Here is a 13,092-nt window from a genome sequence, read left to right as displayed (position 1 = left end):
GAAAGATTTAAATAGGGACATGAGGGGCAACATTTTCACACAGAGACCGCTGCGTGTATGGATTGAACAGACAAAAGAGGCGGTGGAGGCAGGTACAGTTACACCATTTAAAAGGCATTTGGATGGATACATGCATGAGAGATGTTCAGACGGAAATGGGCCAAATGCTGGCAAGGGGAACGAGATTTATTTAGGATATTTGGTTTGGCATAGACGACCGGACTGAAGGATCGTTTTCTGCACTGTACATCTCTGAGACTCTATTGCCTTTTGAGTGTATAACACAGGAACAGGAGGAGGCTACTCAGCTTCTGAATTCTGTCAGTCAGATTGTTTGCTCAATTACAGAGAGCAAAATACAAAAATACATCATTCAGATTTTGATGGTGATTTACAGAATCAGGAGAATTGCTTTTAGTCAACAGAAGCTGTAATGAATGTGAAGAGGCTATTCAGTCCCTCAGTTCCATTCCACAGGAGCAGGAGGTGAGCACAGAGCTATTGGAGCATGTTACACAGGAACAGGAGGAGGACATCCATTTTCACAGACTTGGGATCAGGAAGCAGTCATTCAACTGCTTGAGACTGGGACACAGGAACAGGAGGCAGTCATTCAACTGCTCGAGGCTGGGACACAGGAACAGGAGGGAGTCACTCAACTGCTCGAGACTGGGACATAGGAACAGGAGGGAGTCACTCAACTGCTTGAGACTTGGACAGGGGAACAGGAAAAGGAACAGGAGGCCGCCACTCAACTGTTCGAAACTGGGCCACAGGGAAATCTGTAGGCTAGTGAGGCCCCAGGATCCTGTTACGCAGGAACAGGAGGAGGTGACTCACTTCCCACCAGTATGGGACATTTGGAGAGAAGAGGAGTTTGCTTGGAACAACCATAAATACGTGAACAAGTTACATTAGTGGTCCATTCAATCCTGCCCCACCATTCACTAAGACCACGGCTGATCAGACTGTGATTTCCTCATTCCATTTTACGGAGACTGTACTCACTGCAGCCTCTGCTCTATTTGTTGGTCATGTTGCAGACTCAGATGCTTTAACAATAGTCACCATCACTCATCCAGATGGTCGGGTCTAAGGATGAGTCAGGATTTGAAGGGTCCAATACCAAGAATGAAAACATAAAATAAAGGTATAGCCAGATGTTTAGTTCTCTCACATTCGCAATCAAACTCACATAAACAGCCCGTCCATTATACATTCGGGATGGAACACTGTGTAGATATGGCTAGCGTACTGCTGAATGCAACCCAACAATATCCAGAATGGAACTCTGTGCAGCCCACACCAATACTTGATCTATATTCCTGGGATAAATGTCCAGCGTGGGGAGATGTGCGGACCCCACTGGTTTATTCATATATAAACACAAGTTGTTCCAGTTTTCGGTAACACTGTGTTAGATCACTGCCCAGTGTGGGGAAACTTGCTGGAAGTGACAGGATGTGCAGCTCCCATCCAGTTACAGCGCCATATCTCCACTGTACCTTGACAAGTTTTAATGCAGATGTGAAAATCATTGCAAGGGAGAGATGTAAATGAAAACAGTTGAAACACCAAGAGTTCTGATTAAGGCAAGTATCCCACAAGTATTTAAAGATGAAATAACTGAGATATTATCCGATGAGGTTCTGTGAATGGTACAAGGAAGGAAGAGGGGGTTAGTTGCCTCCAAATCATCAATGAGAATTAGAGAAACAAATATGCAGGGAAACTGGTGAGAGTAGCAGGAGCAATAGGATTGTCATAATAGGTGATTTAAATTTTCCTAACATAGACTGGGACATCCAGATGGTTAAGAACTTCGATGGAACGTAATTTCTTAAGTTTGTTCAAGAAAGTTTCCCAAGCAGTATATAAAGTGTCCTACACGGGAAGGGACAATCTCGACCTACTGTTGGGAAATAGGTGACGGTGGTAAAGTGGGGGAGTATTTTGGGAAAAGTGACTGGCGCTGTATTAATTTTAAAATAGTTATGGGAGGGACAAAATTGGTCCACAGATTCAAGTTCTAAATTGGGGCAAGGCATATTTTGTTGGAATTAGACAGAGGATTGCAGTGTTAATTGGAGTAGTTTGTTTTCAGGTAAAAGGATGTCGAGCACGAGGGAAGGCTGTAAAAGTGAGATAGCTCGAGTTCAAGGTTTATATATTCCTGTGAGGGTGGAGAGAAAGTGATGCTGGAAGAATAAACCCTGGATGACAAGAGATATTCAGGCTCTAGCCAGCAAAAAGGAGGCGTGGTTCAGGTACAGGCAGCCGGCATCAAGGGCATCCCTGGAGGTACACAGGGGATACAGGAGTTTACTGAAGAAGGAAATCAGGAAGGCGAAAAGGGAGTATGAGATAGCCTTGGCTGAGACGATTAGAGTGAACCCTAATTCACTATAGTAAAGAAAAAGAACAACTAGAGACAGAACAGGACGCCTTAAAAACCAAAATAGGCACGCATGTGTAAAACTACAAGAGGTGGTTGAGGTCCTCAATTTCCCCTCTGTGTTTACCATGAAGAAAGACATGAAGTCCTGTGACCTTTGGGAGGTTAATTGTCATATCTTGGTACTGTGGAAATCACAGTAGAGGTGCTGCTGGACATATTAGAATGCACAAAGTCAGATCAATCTCTTGGTCCTGACAAGATATATCCAAGAGGACTGCAAGAGATGAGAGACGACAGGGGCCAAGGTCCTGGAAGACTGGGCGATAACAAATATAGTGCCCTTCTTCATGAAGGGCTGCAAATATTTGCCTGGGAAATACAGACCAGTAAGCTCTACATCTGTTTGCAATAAACTACTTGAGAAGGTTCTGAGGTACAAGATATGCATGCATTTGGAAAGACAGAATTTGACTTGGAGCAGTCAGCATAGCTTTGTGCATGGCAGATCATGCCTTACAAATTTTATTAGGGTTTTTTGAGGAAGTGACCAGGAAAGTTGTCGAGGGCATGGCGGTCAACATAATCTATATGGATTTCAGTAAGGCCTTTAGTAAGATTCCACATGTAGGGCCGCTCTAGAAGTTTGGATCGCACAGACTCTAAGGTAAGCTGGCAATTTGGTGACGCAGTTGGTTTGACATTATAAAGCAAATGTCTATGGTGGAGGTATGCTTGTCGGACTGGAGACCTGTGACTAGTGGAGTGCCTCAGGGTTCGGTACTGTCCCCATTGCTGTGTGTTATCTAGATCAATGATTTAGACGAGAGTGCACAATGCAGGTTCGTAAGTTTGCAGATGGCACTAAAACAGGAGGTATTATTTACAGTGAGGAACATTATCAGAAATTGCAGCACTACGTTGATCAGCTGGGGAAGTGGGCTGAGAAATAGCAAATTGAGTTTAATATAGATAAATGCAACATCTTTCATTTTGGAAAGTCAAATTCAGGTGGGAGTTTAATGGTGAATGAGAGGCCTTAAGTAGTGTAGTGGAACAAAAGGATGTTGGATATCAGGTGCACGATTGTCTGAATTTGAGTCGCAGATATACAGGACAGTGAAGAAGGCTGTTAGCACACTGGCCTACATCAGGACATTGAGTATAGAAGTTGGGACGTTCTGTTGCCGTTGTACAGGATGTTGGTAAGGCTGCAGTTGGAGTATTGTGCTCAGTTTTGTTCACCTTGCCCTAGAAAGGATATTATTGAACGAGAAAGAATGTACAAGAAATTTACAAAGATGTTTCCTGGGCTAAAGGGTCTGCGTTATAGGGAGAAGGTGGACAGGTTAGAACATATTTCCTAACAGCGTAGAAACCTGAGGGGGATTGTAAAGAAGTGAACCTCTTATCAAATCATGAGAACCATGCATAGGGTGAATATTTCAATTTTTTGGCAAGGTTGGGAAACCAAGTACTAGAGGACATCTGTTAATGTTTGGAGAGGACAAAAATAAAAAGGAACCTGAGGGTCAACGTTTTTACACAGTTTAGCCTTTGGACTGAGCTGCCAGTGGAAGTGGTTGAGATGGGTACAATAACAACATTAAAAAGGTATTTGGATAAATACATGGATAGGAAAGGAGCAAGGGCAGGGAATTGGGGTGAGTGTGGATTCACATTTTGGTCGGCATCTACCAGCTGGGCCGAAGGGCCTGTTTCCATGCAGTAGAAATGTATGACTGTAAATACGTGTGTTTCAGGATAGAGACAGAGAGGGACAGACTGAAAAAAAATGTCATGGAAAGATATGTTCACAGGTTTTAGAATGCTGATATGAAGACATTTCGATAGTTTCATGCAACACGGGTCAGTATTATGAAGAATTATGAGTGAATGGAATAATGCTGTGAGTTCAGGCGATGGGGAGTTTTGAATGAACATTTGTTCTGCAACTTTGTAACTGGGAGTGAGGACAGCAGAGTCTTCGACTCATTGAACTGTATAAAACAGTAATTTGTCTCAGTGTCATTTTCATTGAGTGTGACAGAGGGATTGTCTGTGCGAAGCTGAGCTAGTTTCCTGGTGCTATCTTATCGAACTCACCTCATTAAATACCACCCACCCCACCCACCTCTCATTGAATGCCAGCTCGATTCTCCCATCCATCATGATTGGAGGTACTCATAGTCGCCAGGATTTCCCTAGATATTCCGTGTTCCTTGTCACTGGTGCCGTCTTTAAAAGGCCAAGGGGCACACGGCTGAGCTTTCTCAGTTTGGAGCTGCCCTGTACAGTTTACCCCGAGCATGGCAGATAGTTTGTTGACGGTGCATGGTGTGCATCGTGGATGGGCTAGTGCAGAGCGGGGCCATTGCCTTCTCAGAGGGGGCCATACCACCAGACCCACTGAGCATGGTCTGTGCTCGCCACCAAATTCAGTGTAGCATCTGCGGCCTGAAGAAATGTCCAGCAAAACAGGACAAGCATTAATAACCTTCCCCGGTCTGTCAGAGTAATTGGTCACCGTATTCTCTCTGCTCCCTCACACTCACTGTATATCTGTTATAGCACGACCAAGGCTCATGCTCCACCACTCTCACTGCCGCATGCAACAGCTTCACTCTCTCTCTCTCGCCTTTGCAATACCCCCCAACACAGTTAGAGAATATTCTGGAGAACACCGAATATGGAATGTTCCAGATAGTGTTCCAAATAATGCCCAGTTTCAGGAAAATGGCAGTGCCCCAGTGTGTAACCACATAAGAGGAAGGAGTAGAGATGCACGTTTTCCAAATCACACACATTTCAAACCATGTTGAGGCCATTCAGCCCTTCAAATGTGTTCTATCATTTAATAAGTTCCCAGCTGATCTGGTGCTTTTCTCAGATACAGGAGCTTTCAGTCATTCAACCCTCTGCGTTCCTGTCACTGTCCAGACGGCACTCAGGCACTTTTACCCCAATTCTCTTCAAGCGCCGGTTTGAGGGCATTTCCGATTGAACGCACTCTCCTAACAGTATATTCCATCAACTGTATACTTTCATGCAACAGTCAGCATGCTTTACACAGACCAAACAAAAATATACTTTTATTTTATGGTTATAGATATCCAATCACACTGTGTAACTCTGGTTATTTCAGTTGACTCACCATAATGATATTAAACCAAAAGCAACTTCTAAACCCGTCTTGTTATTAAATACAATTTGGAGCAGAGAATGTTTTTACCCTTGCTGGGCCCAAGGGCTTTTTTCCACACTGTAAGGATTCTACTAATTCTAAATCACTCAAGTAAGACACACCCCTTGCTGCCCACAGTTTAAACCTGGAATCCATTATCCCAGGATGACAACCTAGTATGCCAATTATAGGGGTAAGAAACATGGTTATGACTGTATTGCCCTCAATGTGACGCATTGTCATTCATGCTTTAAGAGTATTGATAATTATTGGGTTATGACAATACTCCATAAATGTTATATCCGTTATCTGAACTGTACCACTTTCCTTGTTATGAATGTTTTTCCTGCCCTTTGTCTGTGTCTGTTTCTGTGTGTAACAGTTACACAGTCTCCCACTCAGTTGCCTGGACGGCATGTTTGTGATGTCGAGGGAGTCCAACAGCGCAGGTTCAGTTCCTCACACTGACAGAGGTTACCAAGAAGGGGACGCTCTATCAACCTCACCCCATCACCCGAGGTGTGGTGACCCTCAGGATAAACCACCATGAGTGGACTGTCTAATGAGAGTTCTTTGGGACTCTATTCTATCAATGTTAGCATTTTAATACTTTTAAAAATATCTTTATTGAAAAAGAGAATTTTAATATTATAATAAACCAATAACAACACAACTCAAGTAACTGATCAAAATTGCACCCATGTGCATGTACATACAAAGCAAGCTAAAAACACTAAACGGACAGAAGAAAAACAAAAATTAAGAGTAAATAATACTGCTCAGTGTAACAAAATGATAGCTCTCGTTCTTCAAGAGCATTAGCTGATATCCCTTTTTATGTTCATTCTTCTTCCTCTTTGGAGATAAGGTTCATTAGATAATATCGTCATGGCTGTATAAAAGCCCTTCCGAGAGTGGCAGATAAGCCTGTATCACGGTAATTCAAAAAGGTCTGCCATGGTCTTATATAAATCTCTGTTTTTGGTGCACCATGCTGGTGAGAAAGGCCAAATGGATATTCTCCATGAAGAGCTTACGACGACCCAACAGACCCGGGCGGGGGTTGGGTTTTTTTTTGGGGGGGGGGCGTGATTCAGACATCCAACACAACAGAATGCTTTTCCTAGCACAGAAACTAAGGATATTTTTTCACTTGTGCATCTGTGTAAAGTACCCTGGGCAGGCCCAGGAAAAGAGAAACCAGGTCCATCTCCAATTCAGTCCCCTCGACCCACTCTATCACACCTGATACAGTGCTCCAATATATATGAAGCCTGCAGCAGGACCACATGCAATGAGTAAGAGTGCCTGTAGTCATTCTGCATTTCGGACATGCTGAAGATAATCCCATTTTGAATGTTGGGAGATAATCTAGGGTCATATAGGCCCTATGAAAAATTTCCAACTGCATGGAAAGGGTCCTATTACCGATGGAATTCTTCGAGAATTTTCACAAATATTCTCCCATGGTTCCGAAGTGTCCTGAACCCCCAACTCTCTCTCGCAGACATCACAAAGCTGCACAGTCTTGTCTAAGAGGACACTCTCCAACTAATGATAAAGGGTACTGTGGGAGAGTGTATTCTAAGCAATAAGCAGCCTCTTCTCTCTATCGGATCTGTAAGAGTCTGGTAAAAATGTTTTTTTAAATCAAATCTCTGATCTGGAAAAGAAAGAGAAGAGGTCTCTACTAGCCAGTCCATACATACGAGTTATTTGATCAAATGACATCATTGTTTCTCCCTCAAATAGCACGAGGTGCCTCAGTAGTGAGCATTGCTGCCTCACAGCACCAGGGTTCCGAATTTGGTTCCGGCATTGGGTGCCTGGCTGTGTGGAGTTAACATATTCTAGGCCTGTCTGTGTGGGTTTCCTCCCACAGTCCAAAGATGTGTTGATTAGATGAATTGATTATTGACAAATCACCCATAGTATTCAGTGATGAGTAGGTTGGGTCATTAGTCAGAGGAAATATAGGATGGTACGGGAATGGGTCTGGGTGGGATACTCTTCAAAGGGCCAAAGTGGACTTGCTGGGCCCAAGGGCTTTTATCCACACTGTAAGGATTCTACTAATTCTAAATCACTCAAGTAAGACACACCCCTTGCTGCCCACAGTTTAAAGCTGGAATCCATTATCCCAGGATGACAACCCGGCATACCAATTATAGGGGTAAGAAACATGGTTTTGACTGTATTGCCCTCAATCCGATGCATTGTCATTCATGCTTTAACAGTATTAATAATTATTGGGTTATGACAAAACTCCACAAATGTTCTCATTTTGTCTAAGACCAGCAGATCAATAAGGGTTCACTTTGTCTGAGCGGGTTCAATATCTAATCCTATTGACGCCGAGTCCTCAGAGGCCCAGGCAATAACATAGGATAAAAAAGACCTGAATTCATAGCTTTTAATCTGGGAGATCTCCTCCCCACAATCTGCGGGGTAGTTAAAATTTGGTTCGCTTGATAGAGAGTTGCTAATGGTGCCAAATGAAAGAGTTAACCAGCCATAAAATTTCCTAAATGTCTGTCTGGGAAACATCAAAGGAAGCTTTCACACATTATAGTAAATGAGGAAGAACATTCATTTTAAGAACAGCTATCCGACCTAGCCAGGATATTGGAGGTGCCTCCCTTCTTTGAAGGTCTTGTTTAATTTTTCAAACAAATGGACATAGTTCATGTTAAATAAATGATCAAAAACGGATGTAATGAATATACTGAAATAGTGAAACCTCCCCCCCTCCCCCCCCCGCCCCACCCACCACCGTCCATTTAAAAGGACAACAGGATTTACCCTCAAAATCTGGTATTTTCCTAAGGCCTCCCATAGGTATGGCCTCCAACTTTGTAAAATTAATCTTAAAGCCCAAAAAGGCGACAAGCGAATTAATACATTGCATCACGTGAGCTGCCGAAATTGCGGGATTTTACACAAATATAAGACCTTCATCGACAAACAACATAATCTTATGTGACTTCTATCCCATTTCTGGGGCAGGTATGTTGGGGTAATATTCCCAATTGTGCAGGATGCCACCGAATCTAAGATTGTTTCAGGGATGGGGAAGAGATCAACCCTCTTGAGCTATTTATGCGGGTTCAAGAAGAAAATAAAATCTCGACTTGTGAAGTAGAACTGCCTCCAGACATCCACCAGCTCTGATTCTGCACACAAATCCACTAATTACGTACATTATAATGAGGATATTGGGGACCTTTGGGCATTATGTCCACCGTGGGGTGCATAAGACAGTTGAAATATCCTTCTACAATAATGTGCCACGATGCAAGATTATTTAATTTGGGAAATGCATCGACCAGGATTTTAAGCGGGTGCACTGGGTGGCAATTCAAAATACTGTATTAATTCCCATAGTTCAAGGCTTTGAGGATTATGATCCTTCCATGAGTGTTTAATACAATCTAGTAATTTAAATGGAGGATTCTTCCAATCCATTCTGACTTTTCCCCTACTCGTAGTATTAAAAGACGCGAAATAAACCCGATCAAAGCCGCCCTGCTGTAACATCAAATGTTCCTTGTCATCACGGTGCATCTCCTGCAATAGAACAACGTCCACCCTCTTTGATTTTAAGACGAGAAATTACATTTTTCCTCTTGACTGGCAGATCACTACCCTTAATGTTTCAGGTACACCATTTAACCACATAATAATCCATAACACATTGCAGCAACATTTGAACTCGAGAGAGTTTCACATCGAATTACACATCGCTGAGCATTAATGATAAAACAGTCAGCGACCCTAAAAACTATACAAACTATTACTACTACAACTAACAAGCTCGCAAAACTTTCCAAAGCTAAACACATAAAAAAAACAACGAACGAAACAAAATCCCAAGTGCCAATGACACTTTATATCGAAATTTACCCCGCCCATTGGGGGCGCTTACATATCCCAAAACTTTATCTTCTCCCCGCTACCAATATGGCATTCAGGGCAATTAATAACAACAACCAGGCTTCAACTGACCTTAGGTCGGCAGTTTGTCATCACAACTACCTTTGTAACTCCCTCCAGCTTGAGCCACACCTCCAACACAAGCAAAGAAAGAGAAAACGAGTAGTAATACTAATGAAGAAGTTAAAAGTGTGAACTCTCCCCATCCCCAACTATAATTTAACACTGGTTAATACCAGAAATATCCAACAAAATTTCTTTAAGGGAGAAACATGATTATCTAAACATCCAGCTTTCTTTAAAATATCCACAAAGTTTTTTCTTTCTCTGGAGAATCAGACGAGTTCATTGATCCATTCATAGCAATACAGAGCACCGCTGGGAACCTTAAGGAATACTGAATCCCGAGTTCCCTTACTCTTCTCTTGATATCATCAAAAGATTTTCTTTCCTGAATCACCGATGCTGAAAAGTCATAAAAGAACATAATCCTGGAGCTCCCGTGAATTAAAGCCATCGGAAACCACACTGAGCTTCCATCAGTCTTTGTTTATCCCTGTAACTATGTAACCGCACAAGGACAGGGGGAAGGTGTTGGTCTGAGTCTAACCACCGTGCCGTAATCCAATGAACTTCAACTTCGAAGTGAAGGAATCACAGCAGCCAGATCAAAGCTGACCACCTGCCGTCTGGCCCAGCAGATCTACGATGTGAACATTCTTCATCCTGTCCCTGTTCTCGAGGTGGTCATCTTGTTCAGTTAAGGTATGGACCTGTATTCCAAGGGGGAGGATCCCCTCCCGAGAGGAATTGATCGAAGTTTCTGTCAATGCAGCTCGGCACTTGACATTGTATGTTCTGTTTCCAAGGCTGTCGAGTTGCTGCTCATGTTTTTGGAGCACGTCTGAGAGCGGTTCTAGCCACAGCTGGACTTCTGTTCAGTCATGCCTTCAATCATTTCACTTAAGTTGGTGAACTCAGTGACCAAGGCCTGGTGAGTAACTGGGTCTATTGAACGAGCAGAGTGGGTTGCAGCTACAGCCTCAGGCCTGCTCGATGCTTCTGACGGGTGCACTGTGTGTTGTGACTTGCTCGATCCTTTCCCATGTTTTGTCATTTCCATTAGACAAAATGGGATTAGTAAAGATTCTATCGCTCTTTTTAGTGTTGAATGTTAAGTAACTGGCTGGGATGGGGTGGGTTAGAGAACCACTTTGTCTATGCTCTGATGCAGACCCCAGTAAAACAGACCTTCCAGATCGCCACCATCTGGGCTTCCCCCTTAACATTTTATCGATATTACCATTTCGTTTTGAATTATATTCCTGGATGTTCTGGAGCAGTGTCATTTGGTACCACTGTCTACATTTACCACCATACCGCACATTATTGCCAATCACTGATAATCCTCGACACTGTTGTTATTTATGAACCTTCTGTCTGTGCCTCAAAATTATTCAATATCTCTGCCTCCAATGCTCTGTGGGGAAGAGAGTTACAAAGACCCACAACACTGAGAAAAAAAAATAAAACTCAAGATCTGAGTGTGAGATTATTTTTTCTTTGTCTCCTTCTCTGAGAAAGAATATAATTACGTTAGAAGCAGTTCGGCGATGTTTCACTTCACGCATTTCAGGAATGAGAACCTTATATTATGAAGGATTTAACAGGTCACCCTTGGAAAGAGAGATGATCTTATTGAAACATACAAGACCTAGACGAGAGTGGATCAGATAGATACCCACTGGGTATAGTCTAAATTTATTGTCATTTTCACAGAATCTCTACAGTGTGTAAGTAAGACATCCCATCCATCAACTCCACAGTGACCCGCCAAACAGCATCCACTGGACCTGCCCCCTACCCTATCCAAGTAACCTTGCATTTCCCATGACTAACCTACCTAACCTACACACCCCTGGGCATAATGGGCAATTTATCATAGCTAATCCACTCTAAGATGCGGATCTTTGGACTGTTGGAGGAAATTGGAGCATTGGGAGGAAACCCACACAGAAATCTGCAGAGAGAATGCTCAAACTCCACACATCGCGTCTCCTGAGGTTATATTGAATGCAGCTCCTTGATGATGGGAGGTAGCAGTGCTAACCAGATATCCACCATGCACATCCGTCAGTTCTATTAGCTATTTGTGGCTGACTAAAGAAATCTGCCTGACTTGTTCCTGTCACTGAACCTGACGCAGTCTGAGAACTTTATGATCGTCCATATCACCAACCTCGTTACATTTAAAGTTTACTAGGAGAATAGTTCATCCACTTTACTAACACCTTCCACCCCGACCTCAAATTTACCTGGACCATCCCAGACTCCTCCCTCCCCTTCCGAGACCTCTCCATTTCTATCTCGGACGATCTACTCAACACGGACATTTACTATAAACGGACCGACTCCCACAGCTACCTAGATTACACCTCTTCCCACCCTGCCCCTTGTAAAAACGCCATTGCATGTTCCTAATTCCTTCGTCTCCGCCGCATCTGCTCCCAGAGAGACCAATTCCAATACCGAACAACCCAGATGGCCTCCTTCTTCAAAGGCCGCAATTTCCCCTCAGACGTGGTTGACGATGCTCTCCACCGCATCTCCTCCACTTCCCGCTCCTCCGCCCATGAGCCCCACCCCTCCAATCGCCAGAAGGACAGAACCCCACTGGTCCTCACCTACCACCCCACCAACCTCCAGATACATCGTATCATCCTTCATCATTTCCGCCACCTCCAAACGGACCCCACCACCAAGGATATATTTCCTTCTCCACCCCTATCATCGTTCCGGAACGACCAGTCCCTCCGCAACTCCCTTGTCAGATCCACACCCCCCACCAACCCAACCTCCACTCCTGGCACCTTCCCCTGCAACCGCAAGAAATGCAAAACATGCGCCCACACCTCCCCCCTCACTTCCCTCAAAGGCCCCAAGGGATCCTTCCACATCCGTCAGAAATTCACCTGCACCTCCACACTCATCATTTACTGCATCCGCTGCATCCGATGTGGCCTCCTATACATTGGGCAGACAGGCCGCTTACTTGCAGTACGTTTCAGAGAACACCGCTTTGACACCCGCACCAACTAACCCAACCGCCCCGTTGCTGAACACTTTAACTCTCCCTCGCACTCCGCCAAAGACATGCAGGTCCTTGGCGTCCTCCATCGCAAGACCATAGCAACATGACGCCTGGAGGAAGAGCGCCTCATCTTCCGCCTAGGAACTTTCCAACCACAAGGGATGAATGCAGATTCCTCCAGCTTCTTCATTTCCCCTCCCCCCAACTTTTCTCAGTCCCTCAGACTCAGTACCGCCTTCTTGAGCTGCAATCTTCTTCCCGACCTCTCTGCCCCACTCCTCTCCGACCTCTCACCTTCATTTTAACCTCCTTCCACCTATCGTATTCCCAACGCCCCTCCCCCAAGTCCCTTCTCCCTACCTTTTATCTTAGCCTGCTTGTCACACCCTCCTCATTGCTGAAGAAGGGCATATGCCCGAAATGTCGATTCTCCTGCTCCTTTGATGCTGCCTGACCTACTGCGCTTTTCCAGCAATACATTTTTAAGCT

This window comes from Chiloscyllium punctatum, unplaced genomic scaffold, assembly GCF_047496795.1.
Source record: "Chiloscyllium punctatum isolate Juve2018m unplaced genomic scaffold, sChiPun1.3 scaffold_77, whole genome shotgun sequence".
Taxonomy (NCBI): Eukaryota; Metazoa; Chordata; class Chondrichthyes; order Orectolobiformes; family Hemiscylliidae; genus Chiloscyllium; species Chiloscyllium punctatum.
Note: the sequence above shows the minus strand (reverse complement) of the source record.